Here is a 15,917-nt window from a genome sequence, read left to right on the forward strand (position 1 = left end):
CATCTGCATATCTGAGGTTATTGATATTTCTCCCAGCAATCTTGATTCCAGCTTGTGTTTCTTCCAGTCCAGCGTTTCTCATGATGTACTCTGCATATAAGTTAAATAAGCAGGGTGACAATATACAGCCTTGACGTTCTCCTTTTCCTATTTGGTACCAGTCTGTTGTTCCATGTCCAGTTCTAACTGTTGCTTCCTGACCTGCATACAGATTTCTCAATTTAGGTCAATAATTATAAATATCTGGTATCAGGGTTTCTTTTCTCTGGCTTCTATCTCCATACAGAATCTCAACCAGCTTCATCAAGATCACACAAAGATCTTTACTAGAGTTAAAGCCAATATTCTCACTTTTTCAAACCTCTCGTTATCTTTATATTCATATTCTAAATTACATTTACAGGTTGGCCATTTCCTAAAAATAAGAGAGAAATTGTCCAGCTTTGAATGCATAGCCTCTGCCTGCATTTTCTACCTCTCTGTTTAGGCTTAGCTGCCCCTGTGTGTGAGATTTACTGCTTCACTTTAGGCTGTGAGTCATCTCCCATGCACAGATAAGCTCTGGCTTCTATCTGCATATTTTTCATGTCTGTACTTTAAAAAATCACCTTTCACAGGAGAGTATTTGAATAATCACTGTCTTTTCTTGAATGATTACTGTCTTTTTTCCTATCTCAGATAAATCATAAGAATCAAAACTCACAGAATTTAGGCATTCATTATTACATTGGTAATATTAATTAATTCAAGGTTGAACTAATAAATTATGACTTTTTTCAGGTAACATAATTAATCACAACCTGAGATACATGGATAACTGAAACAATGTGACAGAGTTTGTTCTACTGGGACTCTCACAGAATGCAAAGATGCAGAATATCATATTTGTTGTGTTTTTGGTCATCTACATTGTCTCTATGGTAGGAAACATGCTCACTATGGTTATCATCAAAGCCAGTCCACTGTTAAGGTCCCCCATGTACTATTTCCTGGCTTATCTGTCTTTTATTGATGCCTGCTATTCCTGTGTCATTACCCCTAAACTGATCATAGATTCCCTCTATGAAAAGAAAACCAGCCCTTTCAAAAAATGCATGACCCAAGTCTTTGGGGAACATGTCTTTGCAGGTGCTGATGTCATCCTGCTCAATGTGATGGCCTATGACAGCTACGTGGCCATCTGTAAGACCTTGCACTATACAACCATCATGAATCAGCGACTGTGTGGGCTGCTAGTGAGAGTGGCATGGAAGGGAGGCTTTATTCATTTAACCATACAGCTCCTCTTCATCATCAGTTTACCCCTCTGTGGCCCTAACATCATAGATCACTTTATGTGTGACTTAAAATTTTTGCTAGATCTGACCTGTACTGACACTCACCTTCTAGGACTTTTTGTTCCTGCCAACAGTGGTTTCCTCTGTCTGTTAAATTTCCTCCTCTTGATTGGCTCCTATGTGGTCATTCTACGTACCCTGAGGACCCATAGCTTGGAGACCAGACACAAAACCCTCTCTACCTGTGTCTCCCACATCACAGCAGTTATCCTGTTCCTTGGGCCCTGCTTATTTGTGTACCTGAGACCAGTGGTCACTTTGCCTGTTGATAAATCAGTTGCTGTATTTTATAGTATGATAACGCCCATGTTAAATTCATTAATCTATAATTTGAGAAATTACCAGATAAAAAATGCCATTAGGAAATTGTGTAGCAGAAAAGTGATTTCAGGTGATCAATAAGATATCCATGAAGCCCAAATTTCAGTCAACTGAAGCACAAATATCGTTGTTGGTGACCTCCAGCAATAATACCTATGAGATACAGAAAAAAAAAAGAAAACTTATAATCATAGATTCTGAAAGGGGAAAAGAAGAAATGAATGCAACAAAAGAGACAAAAACCTAGCCTAGGACTATTCTTTGAATATCTGAAAAGTTTTACCAAATTGGAGCTGAGTTTTACTAGCTTCATCCATTGTATATGTACTCACAAGCTTTAATCCCAATAAAATTAATCAAAAAATTTTAAAAACACAATGAGGAGCATCCCTGGTGGTCCCATGGTTAAGACTGCAATTGCCAATACAGGGGACATGAGTCCACAAAGATCCCCCAGGCCAATGGACAAATAAGTCCATATGCCACCTCTACTGAGCCTATGCTCTGGAGCCCACAAGTCACAACTACTGAAGCCCAAGCACCTGGAGCTCTTGCTCTGAAACAAGAAACGTCAGTGAAAAGCCTGAGCACCACAATGAAGAGTAGCCGCTACTCATTATAATCAGACAAAACTGACACGAGGCAATGAAGGCCCAGTGCAGCCAAACTAATTAATTAATTAACCTAAAAATAAAAAATAAAATATAGTGATAGCAGCAATCCTTATAACAGTACAAAGAGATAGGCACTGCTATTATCCCCATTTTTCAGATGAGAAAACAGACAGAAGTAGGTTTTAAAATAGAAATATTGAAGAACAGTTAACCAAAATCTAACTGAAGTCTCAGACCATGTTCTTGACTGCTGTGATAATATGGCCAGGCAATGATGACAGAAAAGTACATAATTATATCAGTTACCATTTATCAATACAGAGATTTTGCTGGAAAATCGAACTTTCTGTTCATATACATACATACATACATACATACATACATACATACATACGTATGTACATATGTGCTGTGCTGTGCTCAGTCATGTCCAAATCTCTGTGATCCCATGGACTATATAGACCACCAGGCTCCTCTGTCCATGGGGTTCTCCAGGCAAGAATACTGGAATGGGTTGCCCTTACATTCACATATATATTCAGTTCAGTTCAGTTCAGTCACTCAGTCGTGTCTGACTCTTTGCAACCCCATGAATAGCAGCACGCCAGGCCTCCCTGTCCATCACCAACTCCCAGAGTTCACTCAGACTCACATCCATCAAGTCAGTGATGCCATCCAGCCATCTCATCCTCTGTCGTCCCCTTCTCCTCCTGCGTCCAGTCCCTCCCATCATCAGGGTCTTTTCCAATGAGTCAACTCTTCTCATGAGGTGGCCAAAGTCCTGGAGTTTCAGCTTTAGCATCATTCCTTCCAAAGTACACCCAGGGCTGATCTCCTTCAGAATGGACTGGTTGGATCTCCTTGAAATCCAAGGGACTCTCAAGAGTATTTTCCAACACCACAGTTCAAAAGCATCAATTCTTCAGCACTCAGCTTTCTTCACAGTCCAACTGTCACATTCATACATGACTACTGGAAAAACCATAGCCTTGACTGGACGGACCTTTGTTGGCAAAGTAATGTTTCTGCTTTTGAACATGCTGTCTATGTTGGTCATAACTGTTCTTCCAAGGAGTAAGCTTCTTTTAATTTTATGGCTGCAGTCACCATCTGCAGTGATTTTGGAGCCCAGAAAAATAAAGTTTGACACTGTTTACAGTTTTCCCATCTATTTCCCATAAAGTGATGGGATCGGATGCAATGATCTTCGTTTTCTGAATGTTTAGCTTTAAGCCAACTTTCTCACTCTCCTCTTTCACTTGCATCAAGAGGCTGTTTAGTTCTTCACTTTCTGCCACAAGGGTGGTGGCATCTGCATATCTGAGGTTATTGATATTTCTTCTGGCAATCTTGAGTCCAGCTTCTGCTTGTTCCATCCCAGCGTTTCTCATGCTGTACTCTGCATATAAGTTAAATAAGCAGGGTGATGATATATAGCCTTGACGTACTCCTTTTCTTATTTGGAAACAGTCTATTGTTCCATGTCCAGTTCTAACTGTTGCCTCCTCACCTGCATATAGGTTTGTCAAGAGGCAGGTCAGGTGGTCTGGTATTCCCATCTCTTTCAGAATTTTCCACAGTTTATTTTCATCCACACAGTCAAAGGCTTTGGCATAGTCAGTAAAGCAGATATAGATGTTTTTCTAGAGCTTTCTTGCTTTTTTGATGATTATTATAGTTATATGTATTAATATATATATACTATTTTATATGCATATATCAGTTATATATCATCATATGCAAATAATTATAATAATTTTTATCAATGACTCTGCTCATTTTAATACACTGTGATTCATTGGGTCACAAAGAGTCAGACACAACTGGGCGACTGAACTGAACTGAACTGATGGTGATTGTGATATGTTCACTGTAACCCTAGGATATTTAACTATTCTAGGAAATAAAGGCAATATGCCTTTAAACCTATGAGGGGTAGGATATCACACCAATTCAAAATTTACTTTTAGCATCAGAATCATTGTGTATTGTTTTTGTCACCATCTTAGGTTCATAAATCATCAGAAAGAGGGATGATTCAAATAAAATAATATTTTAATGTCAGAAAGTTCAATTTATTCAATAAATGGTCATACTACATATAGTAATTGCATACAATAATTCTGTAGTAGCTAAAAAAATCAATGAAATTAGAACATAATTTCACACTATATACAAAAATAAACTCAAAAATGGCTAAAGACTGCAATATAAGACATGTCACCATAAAACTCCTAGAAGAGAACATAAGCATAACATTCTCTAATATAAAGTGTGCTGATGTTTTCTTAGGTCAGACTCCCAATGTAAAAATAAATTAATTAATTAAATAAAAGCAAAAAATAAACAAGTGGGATCTAACCAAACTTACAAACTTTCGTAAGCAAAAGAAATCATAAACCAAACAGAATCAAACCCAACAGAGAACCCAGAAATGAACTCACACACACATGGTCAATTAATCTTTGACAAAGGAGGCAAGAATATACAATGGAGAGAAGATATCATACCTGAAAATAACATAACATTGTTAAACAAGTATGCCCCAATATAAAATAAAACACTTTTTTTTAAAGGACAGTCACTTAATTAAATAGTTTGGGTAAAACTGGACAACTATATGCTGCTGCTGCTGCTAAGTCATTTCAGTCGTGTCTGACTCTGTGTGACCCCATAGACAGCAGCCCACCAGGCTCTGCCGTCCCTGGGATTCTCCAGGCAAGAATGCTGGAGTGGGTTGCCATTTCCTTTTTCCAATACATGAAAGTAAAAAGTGAAACGGAAGTAGCTCAGTCGTGTCCGACTCTTCACGACCCCATGGACTGCCGTTTACCAGGCACCTCCATCCATGGGATTTTCCAGGCAAGAGTACTGGAGTGGGTTGCCATTGCCTTCTCCAACTACATGGAAAAGAATAAAATTAGGATATTCTCTAACATCATATACAAAAGTAAGGCCAAAATTAATTAAATACCTAAATGTAAGATGATACTATAAAAATTCTAGATGAAAACATAGGCAGAATGTTCTTTGATATCAATTGTAGCAACATTTGTTTTTCATCTGTCTCCTATAGCAAAGGAAATAAAAGCAAAAATCTCAATATATCTTAGAATAGTTATATAAGTTTAGGTTTTACAAGTGGAGTGAAACTTAAATATCCATTAATCACCAGAGATGCAAAATGTATGATCAGACTGCAGTAATAAAGCATTTTAAAATTCTTATGAAAGCAAATATATTGGCTTTTGGAACAGCTAGAATTAGGGAGGACAAAGAGAACAAACAGAAGACAGCTACGATTCAAATACAGCTTATGTACAGAGTAACTGTCATGAGTAGGTAGACCAATAAACTGCAATTGCAGGGTAAGAACAAGTTTATTCATTTTCAGGGATTAAAATGGGTAGAACTGATTGTTGGGAAGTAGAGTATAGAAAGGAATCATAAAATAATAGATATCCATACACAATTAAGGTAGAAATAATATATCATAAGCTAAGAATCTAATGAAAATATCAGAAGAAATCAGCACTAAATGTACATTGGAACTTTTATTCAGTTTTAATATTTATTTTTTAAATAAAAATCCTTTCTTTTTCTTTTATGACAATTCAATTTTATAGGGTACATAGGCTCAGTGAAAATGTTTACCAATTCCTCTGTATGATACACAAGTTTATATTCTAAAAGTTTCCTCTGGATATACTTCAGACAATCTCTTACATTGATCTACTCCTCTATGCTTATTTAAAAAATCACTAGACCACTGTAGATTTATAATAACCATTTAAATTAGGTAGTGTAAGTTCTTCAAATATTTTTTAATAAGGTAATGTGGGCTAGATTATATCCCCTATATTTCAATATAATAATTAGAGTATTCTTTTGAATTTCTCTCATATACATGTATATAACTTCTGTTCTGATTTCTTGAAGGGGGTTTCTTTCAGAGTAATTGAAGGAAGATAGACAGATTTTTTTTAAAGTGATATCTAGTCTTTTGATTGGAGAAGGCAATGGCACCCCACTCCATCACTCTTGCCTGGAAAATCCCATGGACGGGGGAGCCTGGTGGGCTGCCGTCTATGGGGTCACACAGAGTCAGACATGACTGAAGCGACTTAGCAGCAGTAGCATCAGCAGTCTTTTGATATATAAACATGGAGTTCTCTATTATTTAGATCTTCTATATATTTTCTCAAAACATTTCTCTGAATTAATGTATATTTACTACATGTTTTTGGGGAAATGTATTCCTAAGTAATTAATATAGTTGATTCCACTACATATGACATTTAAAATAATGTATTGTTGATTATTCATTACTGGTATAAAATATTTTATATTGATTTTATAAATTAAAATCTTACTGAATTCAATTTTTGCCTTTCTATACTGTTAGACTCAATGAACATGAATTTGAGCAAACTCTGGGATATAGTGAAGCACAGGGAAGCCTGTTGTGTACAGTCTATGAGGTCTTTCAGTCACAAAGAGTTAGCACAATTTGGTGACTGATTAGCAACAAAAAACAGACTTAAAAAAAAACAGACTAGAAAATAAAACAAAATGATATTTATTCAGAGTTGATATGACTGTCTTGTTGAAAAATTTAAAGAATATGAAGATTTTGTAGAAATACTACAAAAGTGAATAAGTATAAGAGAAATACTGAACTCAAGGAAAGAATTCAGATGTAATCTTTTATGTTCTATTTTTGTCTAGCTTTGTTTAGAACAGATGCTATTCTTTTTTTAATTTGTTTTTAGAATTTTAATGAAATTATATGTGCAGTAAATTTGTTTATGAAGACTGGAAATTGGAAATTCAATTTCTTTAAAACATATAGACATACTGATTTTGTCTATTATTTGTTTTGATGAGTTTCACTATTTTATATAATTATTGGAACTTCTCATTTTATATAAGTTGTATTTATTGGTCTTAGTGTCATAATATGCCCTTTTTGTCCTTATAAAATGATATAAAGTATTGCAATTGAACCTCTATCATGAAGAAATAAAATATTTTGATAATAAATGATCTAAATCACCTAGTTATCAAAACCTGAAAATTTGAAAACAAAATAACTCTAAAAATATTGATATATGATACTATAAATCTAGAGAATAAAATCAAAGACATAGTTAAAAACCCCTAAGCAGAAAACAAGACAAAATTCAAAAGTCTTTTAGTTGAAAGGATTAATAAAAGCCAGAAACCCATTTACACCCATGGCTGATTCCGTCAATGTATGGCAAAAACCACTACAATATTGTAAAGTAATTAAACTTCATTTAAAATAAATAAATTAATTTAAAGAAATCAATCAAGAGAAGAGAGATAAAACAATAAAGCTACCAGTATGAGGAACAAAATATTTTATATAGCTGTAAGTAGTATAGATTTATAAATACATTTTGAAATGTTTTTTGACAATATCCACTAAAGTGGCCATGGTTTATGATCTGACAATTTACTTCTAGGCAGTGATTTATGATACCATAAATTTGAATGACTTTTCCCAATATATCTTCAATTAAAGGAGCAGATATAGAATTTATATAGTCTTAGAAGAAAGAATAATAAAATGAGCATATGTCTTTCAGAACTAGAGCATCTGATATTGTTCACAATAAATGTCAAAGAAGAGATGAAGAAATTAAGCTCAATTATGGAGAAATAAATTGTATTTGGCCTTAATGAGATTATATACCCATTTTAGAGTGAGCAACAAAGCACTTTAAGGCAAAATGGGAAATCTAAAGAGCCAGAATTTCATCTGTAATGGACATTTTGTTTTAGGGAAGGCAATTTTTGCTGAGACTGAGAGATTATGTCTCAGCATTTCATGTGACATAGTTTCACTATGGAAGTTATACTTTCAAACCCAAATAGCATACTGATAATGTTTCATAAGTCAGAAAAAGAAAATACCCTCCAGAAAATTATAGCTTAATTATTATTTGTGAACAAAGAATGTCTCATGCCATTTAAATAAACAAAGGATGATGCTAAGTCACCCGTCACTGCAGTGACCCAAAGGTGTACCCTAAGGGAATTCAGGATAGAGAAAAATAGAATACTGGTTGTGGATAATAAAGACACATATCAGAGCGTGATTTCAATAAACCCAGACTCTTGCTCCTTTTTATACTTGGAAAACACTAAAGTTATTAACTTGTAATTACTGGTGAAATTTTTATTTAGACTATATTTTGTTGCTGTTGTTGGGTGAGAATTACCAGACTCATCGGTGGCGGGGGGGGGGGGGGGGTGGAGAAGACTGAAAACAATAAAATTAGAAATAAAAATGGAAAAGTTACAACAAATACTACAGAGATACAAAGGATCATAAGAAACTACTACCAATAATTATATGCCGATAAAGGAGACAACCTAGAAGAAATGTACACATTCTTCAGAAAGTACAACCTTTTAAGACTGAACAAGGAAGAAATAGAAAACACAATCAGACCTATTATAAGCACTGAAATTTAAAATGATAATTAAAAATCTTCCAACAAAAAAGGCCCAGGGCTAGATGGCTTCACAGTCAAATTCTATCAATTATCTAAAGAGCTAACCCTTATCCTTTTCAAACTCTTCCAAACAATTATGGAGGAAGGCACATTCACAAACTCATTCTATAAGGTCACCATTATCCTTATGCCAACAAAGTATCAGGAAAAAGAAGATTAGAGTCCAATATCACTGTTAGATGTAGATGCAAAATTTTTCAACAAAATACTATTTCTAGCAAACAGAATCCAACAATACATTAAAAGGAACATACACCATGATCAAATGGGTTTTCTTGAACCAAGTTCTCTTGAACCAAGTTCTCTTGAACCAAGTTCCCTTGTACTGGACCAGTCTAGACAGCAAATTGATGACCTCAAACTCACCTTAAAATAATCCTCTAATAGAAACATACACATCAGGATTAAAAATAGAGATTATCAGAGGTAGATAGCTATCCCAAAATTCTAGATCTGATCTATGTGATTATATTAAATGTTTTCTTGACTTCTTGGACTTTTGTTGATGAATATAAGGCTTCTGTATCTTTGTCATAACCATGTGTAAATTTTAGAAACCAATCAAATTGTTGGCTTTGTGGTCAATTACCTACTTCCAGTACTTCTGGTTTGATTTGATGGGATTTTTTTTTTTCTTTTCCAAGGCTCTGATTAGATGTTCTTTCAAAAATTTATTTTAGAAGAAAAAGTTAGTTATCTAGGCCATTACTGCTATTAGTAGATGGTCAGCCAGAGCACTTATTCTGACCCTGGCCATAAATAGGAGCTTTCCTTTAGTGTTATTCAAGCTCAATAAGACTCATTAGTTAAATTTCAGGCAAAATTATAACTTCCCAATGATTGTAAGTGTCCCTCTCTCAACTATTGTACTTGTTTATATAGCTAAGTGGTGGCTATGGTCACTTACCTTTAACTCCTCCACTCGTGCTGGGAATATATATATATATATATATGTATAATTTTATAAATATAAAATTATATAAATATTATATAATAAATATAATCAGTGTAATAATACTCTTGAGAGTCACTTGGACTGCAAGGAGATTAAACCAGTCAATCCTAAAGGAAATAAACCCTGAATATTCATTGGAAGGACTGATGCTGAAGATGAAACTCCAATACTTTGGCCACCTGATGGTAATAGCTGACTCATTGGAAAAGACCCTGATGCTGGGAAAGATTGAAAGCAGGAAGAGAAGGGGACAATAGAGAATGAGATGGTTGGATGGCATCACGGACTCAACAGACATGAGTTTGAGCTAATTCTGGGAGATAGTGGAGGACAATGGATGACAAAAAGTAGCACACCACTTAGTTAACTGGGTAATTAAACTACATGCCTTGTGAAAAATTCTAATATATAATGTCTCTGAAGGACAGTGATTGGTATGGGGCAGACTGAGTCACACTGAAAGTAAAAGTCGCTCAGTTGTGTCCAACTCATTTCGACCCCATGGACTAGTCCATGGAATTCTCCAGACCAAAATATTTGAGTGGGTAGCCCTTCCCTTCTCCAGGGGATCTTCCCAATCCAGAGATTGAACACAGGTCTTCCCCATTTCAGACGGATTCTTTATCAGCTGAGCCACAAAGGAAGCCCATGAGTCTCGCTTCTAGAAATATGATACTGAGTTGCACCTAATGGAACTCAGTGGTTTTGATGCAGTGATATATGGCCCTGGCTTCTGCCAGGAAAGATAGGAAGATATACTTCAGGATTCCCTTGTGGTCATAGCATCTTGTTTGCTTCTCTAGGAAATTTGCCATCAGTATGAGACCAATGAACCAAGACACCTGTATTTTACTGGTATAATGATTTAACAGCTATTTTTGTGCCTTCAGTGGGATTGGAAGATGCAATTGTGCACACAGAAATCTTGACAGAATTCACCCAGAAGGCCTTAAATGACAGTAACCAGGCTATAAAAGTACAAAATTCTGGAGTTAAAATGATGAGGAAAACTATACTACAAAATCATGTGTCCCTCAATAACCATATAGCATTTCAAGGGGGCACCTGTGCTGTAATTCAAATTGAATGCTGTTTTTGCTTTTAATACCAAATGAATTCTGTAATATTAAGCATTTACTGACCCATACACAAAATCAGATTTCTTGCTCAAGTGATCCACTTGCTGGTCTTGCTGGTCTTTCAGAGACCTCTTTTGGTTCTGAGGCTTCCCTGGTGGCTTAGAGGGCTCTGAAAGTACATGGTGTAAATCTCTACTTACTTCTTTATTAGTGTTACTAGATGTATTACTCATATCCTATTTGTTTTGTAAGATTATTCTTTCTTACCTTATTCAGTGTGTAACCAGCCCTCTGGCAAAATTAATAATGGCTAAATATCTTGAGGTGGTCGATTATATATATATAGGTAATAGTGCAACTCTAGATATGAGAAGAATCAGAAAGGAAAGTATTTCTTAGATAATAATAGACTAGTAAAATAGGCAATTCAGAGAGTTTTAGATTATCCACAGTGCCTAATCTGAAAATGAGTACATTGAATGGCTTCTCAGCACAATCCTCTCCTGATACAAGGATATGGCTTTCTAGTACCAGATAGAAAATTGATTATAAAATGCTTACTAAGTGTTGGTTTGAATTTATGACCAAGAAGAGATACTGTGGACAAAGAATGTTGCCTGCCATTTTGATAGACAAAGGATCTTGGGGCTATGTCAGCCATTAGATGCTGCAGTCATTCCCCACATGGTGGACCATGAGGGAAATTCAGAGTGGAGAGAAACAGGATACCCATCCTAGATCGATAAATATACATATACTATATCATATAGATAGCCAGGTAGATAGGTGGATAGACACACAGATGATATACTATGTATTAGTACCACAATATTAATGCAAATATGTTAGAAAATAATATTTTATATCAATTACTAAATATTATTTCTTTTTTGGCATCACACATGAAAATGATATTATTTTATTTTTCTTTTTTTAATTTTTATTTTTACTTTATTTTGCTTTACAATACTGTATTGGTTTTGCCATACATTGACATGAATCAGCCATGGGTGCACATGAGTTCCCAACCCTGAACCCCCTCCCACCTCCCACCCCACACCATCTCTCTGGATCATCCCCCTGCACTAGCCCCAAGCACCCTGTATCCTGCATCGTTCGCTTCTTACACGATAGTATACATGTTTCAATGCCATTCTCCCAAATCATCCCACCCTCTCCCTCTCCCACAGAGTCCTAAAGTCCATTGTACACATCTGTGTCTCTTTTGCTGTCTCATATACAGGGTTATCATTACCATCTTTCTAAATTCCATATATATGTGTTAGTATACTGTATTGGTGTTTTTCTTTCTGGCTTACTTCACTCTGTATAATAGGCTCCAGTTTCATCCACCTCATTAGAACCGATTCAAATGTATTCTCTTTAATGGCTGAGTAGTACTCAATTGTGTATATGTACCACAGCTTTCTTATCCATTCATCTGCTGATGGACATCTAGGTTGTTTCCATGTCCTGGCTATTATAAACAGTACTGTGATGAACATTGGGGTACATGTGCCTCTTTCTATTCTGGTTTCCTCAGAGTGTGTACACAGCAGTGGGATTCCTGTGTCATAAGGCAGTTCTATTTCCAGGTTTTTAAGGAATCTCCACACTGTTCTCCATAGTGGCTTTACTAGTTTGCATTCCCACCAACAGTGTAAGAAGGTTCCCTTTTCTCCACACCCTCTCCAGCATTTATTGCTTGTAGACTTTTGGATCACTGCCATTCTGACTGGTGTCAAATGGTATCTCATTGTGGTTTTGATTTGCATTTCTCTGATAATGAGTGATGTTGAGCATCTTTTCATGTGTTTGTTAGCCATCCATATGTCTTCTTTGGAGAAATGTCTATTTAGTTCTTTGGCCCATTTTTTGATTGGGTTGTTTTCACAGAGCTAGAACAAATAATTTCAAGATTTGTATGGAAATACAAAAAACTTCGAATAGCCAAAGCAATCTCAAGAAAGAAGAATGGAACTGGAAGAATCAACCTGCCTGACTTCAGGCTGTACTACAAAGACACAGTCATCAAGACAGTACGGTACTAGCACAAAGACAGAAATATAGATCAATGGAACAAAATAGAAACCCCAGAGATAAATCCACACACATATGGACACCTTATCTTCCACAAATGAGGCAAGAATATACAATGGATTAAAGACAATCAATCTGTTTAACAAGTGGTGCTGGGAAAACTGGTCAACCACTTGTAAAACAGTGAAACTAGATCACTTTCTAACACCATACACAGAAATAAACTCAAAATGGATTAAAGATCTAAATGTAAGACCAGAAACTATAAAACTCCTAGAGGAGAATAAAGGCAAAACACTCTCCGACATAAACCACAGCAGGATCCTCTATGATCCACCTCCCAGAATACTGGAAATAAAAGCAAAAATAAACAAATGGATCTAATTAAAATTAAAAGCTGCTGCACAACAAAGGAAACTATAAGCAAGGTGAAAAGACAGCCTTCTGAATGGGAGAAAATAATAGCAAATGAAGCAACTGACAAACAACTAATCTCAAAAATATACAAGCAACTTATGCAGTTCAATTCCAGATAAATATTATTTCTTATAGAGTTAAAAGTATGAAGAATTGGAGAAAATTAAGCAGAAAGTAGGTAGAACACAGGAAATAATAAGGATAAGAAAAAAATGAGTGAAGTGGAAAATGAAAAATAATACCCAAATCAACAAAATATGAATCTGATTATTTGAAAACACCAATAAAACTGATAAGTTCTTAACCAGATTAAAAAGTAGAAGTGGGAATAGAAGGAGAAAGGTGAAAGACAAGAGAGGATGAAAAGACATATTTGTCACTACAAGAATGAAAACACAGAATTGCAGATTCAGAGTCTACAGATATTAATACAATGGTAAGAAATATCATTAACAAATTTGAGCCAGAATATTTGAAAAATTAAAATTGTTTACTTTTTTTTAATTTTTATTTTTACTTTATTTTACTTTACAATACTGTTTTGGTTTTGCCATATATTGACATGAATTCGCCACAGGTGTACATGAGTTCCCAATCCTGAACCCCCCTCCCACCTCTCACCCATATTGTCTCTCTGGATCATCCCCGTGCACCAGCCCCAAGCATCCTGTATCCTCTATCGGACATAGACTGGCGATTAGTTTCTTACATGATAGTATACATGTTTCAGTGCCATTCTCCCAAATCATCTCACCCTCTCAGTTTACTGTAAAATATTATTAAATAGGTAATTAAAACCCAAATAATCCTATATTAGTTAAAGGAATTGAATTTGTACTTAACAGCATAGTCAAAAATAACTCCAGGTACAAAAAATGCAACTTCCAAATTCCATAAAATATTTAAAAATAAATAAATAATGCTATTTCCACACAAAGTTTTTCAAATAAATAGAGAATGGTAAACACATCATTTCATGCAGGCAGCATTTCTTAAGTGACAAATTTCATTATAAGAAAGAAAATGGAGAGAAAGGTCCTAAGATGGTGGAGGAATAGGACGGGGAGACCACTTTCCCCCTCACAAATTCATCAAAAGAACATTTCAACACTGAGCAAACTCCACAAAACAACTGAATGCTGGCAGAGGACATCAGGCACCCAGAAAAACAGATCATTGACTTCAAAAACAGGTAGGAAAAATATAAAAGAAGAAAAAAGAAACAAAGGAGGTGGGGAGGGAGCTCTGTCCCGGGAAGGGAAGCTTAAGAAGAGAGGTTTCCAAACACCAGGAAACACTCTCTCTGCTGAGTCTGTGGCAAGCCTTGGAAACACAGAGGACAATGTAACAGGAAGGAAAAATAAATAAATAATTAAAACCAACAGATTACAAGTGCAATAGTGACTCTCCCAGCAGAAAAGCAGGGCAAACGCCTGCATCCCCCACTAACAAGTGGGGGCAGGGCAGGGAGTCGTGGGAGGCGAGGGCTGCAGTGCTTTTAAGAATCAGGCAGGAACACCCCGCACGTAACCAGAATGAACTAACTTGGGCTAGCAAACCAGACTGTGGGACAGCTACCATGTGAAAAGCTCGAACATAAAACCCCACCAGGACCGTGCATAGAACAAAGGGTGGAACAGAACTAGCCGGCTACAGACCATCTCCTGCCGGGGACAGGCAGCCAGAGCCGTAAGGGCTGGAAAGGGACAATCGCAGCCCCAGAGAGACTTTACCTACCGAACTGCAAGCAGGCTTCTTTGCTAAGACTTCTGGGGGTTCTGGACAGTCACCATCCGCCTCACAAGGGGTGCCAGCAGTACACCCAGAAAACTGAGAAGCAGAAACGGGAAAGGCGACAAGTCACAGCGACGGCGCTTGCCAAACACCTGAGCTACTCGGACCTGGGAAGGGCACAAAACGCTGTCCCAACTGAATCTGCATCTCTGAAGGCTACCTGAGCACCGAACCTGAGCGGCTTAGACCGGGGAGATGCATGCAGCCTAGGGCCAGCCTCAGACGGTTCCCAGCGGAGCAACGTAGAGCCTGAGCGGTTTGTGCACCGCGAGCAGGGGAGGCCCAGTGGGGCTGAGACACTGCGTGCACAGGACACTGTTATTTGTTTGCAGCATCCCTCCCTCCCCACAGCATGACTGAACAAGTGAGCCTAAAAAAAAAAAAAAAAAAGTGTCCACCACCACCCCCCCGTGTAAGGATGGAAATCAGACACTGAAGAGATCAGCAAACAGAAGAAGTTAAACAGAGGGAATTGCCTTGGAATTGACCCCACACTGCCCACAACACCAGAGAAAGGGTCAGATATATTTTCACTATTTTTACAATCATTCTTTTTTTTTTCTCTCTCTTTTTTTCTTTTTTTTTTCCTTTGTTTTTTTTTGTTTGTTTTTTGTTGATGTTGTTGTGTGGTTGTTTTTTCTTCTTTTCTTTTTCTTCTTTTCTTTCTAACTTTTTAAAATTAAGTCCTCTATTTCTCCTTTAATTTTTATTTCTATACCCTACTATTATTTTTCCAAAAAAATGACCCTATTTTTTTTTAATTTATTTATTTATTTATTTTTAATTTTTACTTTACAATTCTGTATTGGTTTTGG

General features: G+C 36.3%; 2 pseudogenes; both read left to right on the plus strand.

Annotated features, from left to right (window-relative positions):
* Positions 1–15,917, plus strand: part of LOC120882208 — a 933,819-nt pseudogene that overhangs the window by 305,636 nt on the left and 612,266 nt on the right.
* Positions 807–1,739, plus strand: LOC120854748 (annotated as a pseudogene).

Source organism: Oryx dammah, unplaced genomic scaffold (assembly GCF_014754425.2).
Source record: "Oryx dammah isolate SB20612 unplaced genomic scaffold, SCBI_Odam_1.1 HiC_scaffold_2, whole genome shotgun sequence".
Classification (NCBI taxonomy): domain Eukaryota; kingdom Metazoa; phylum Chordata; class Mammalia; order Artiodactyla; family Bovidae; genus Oryx; species Oryx dammah.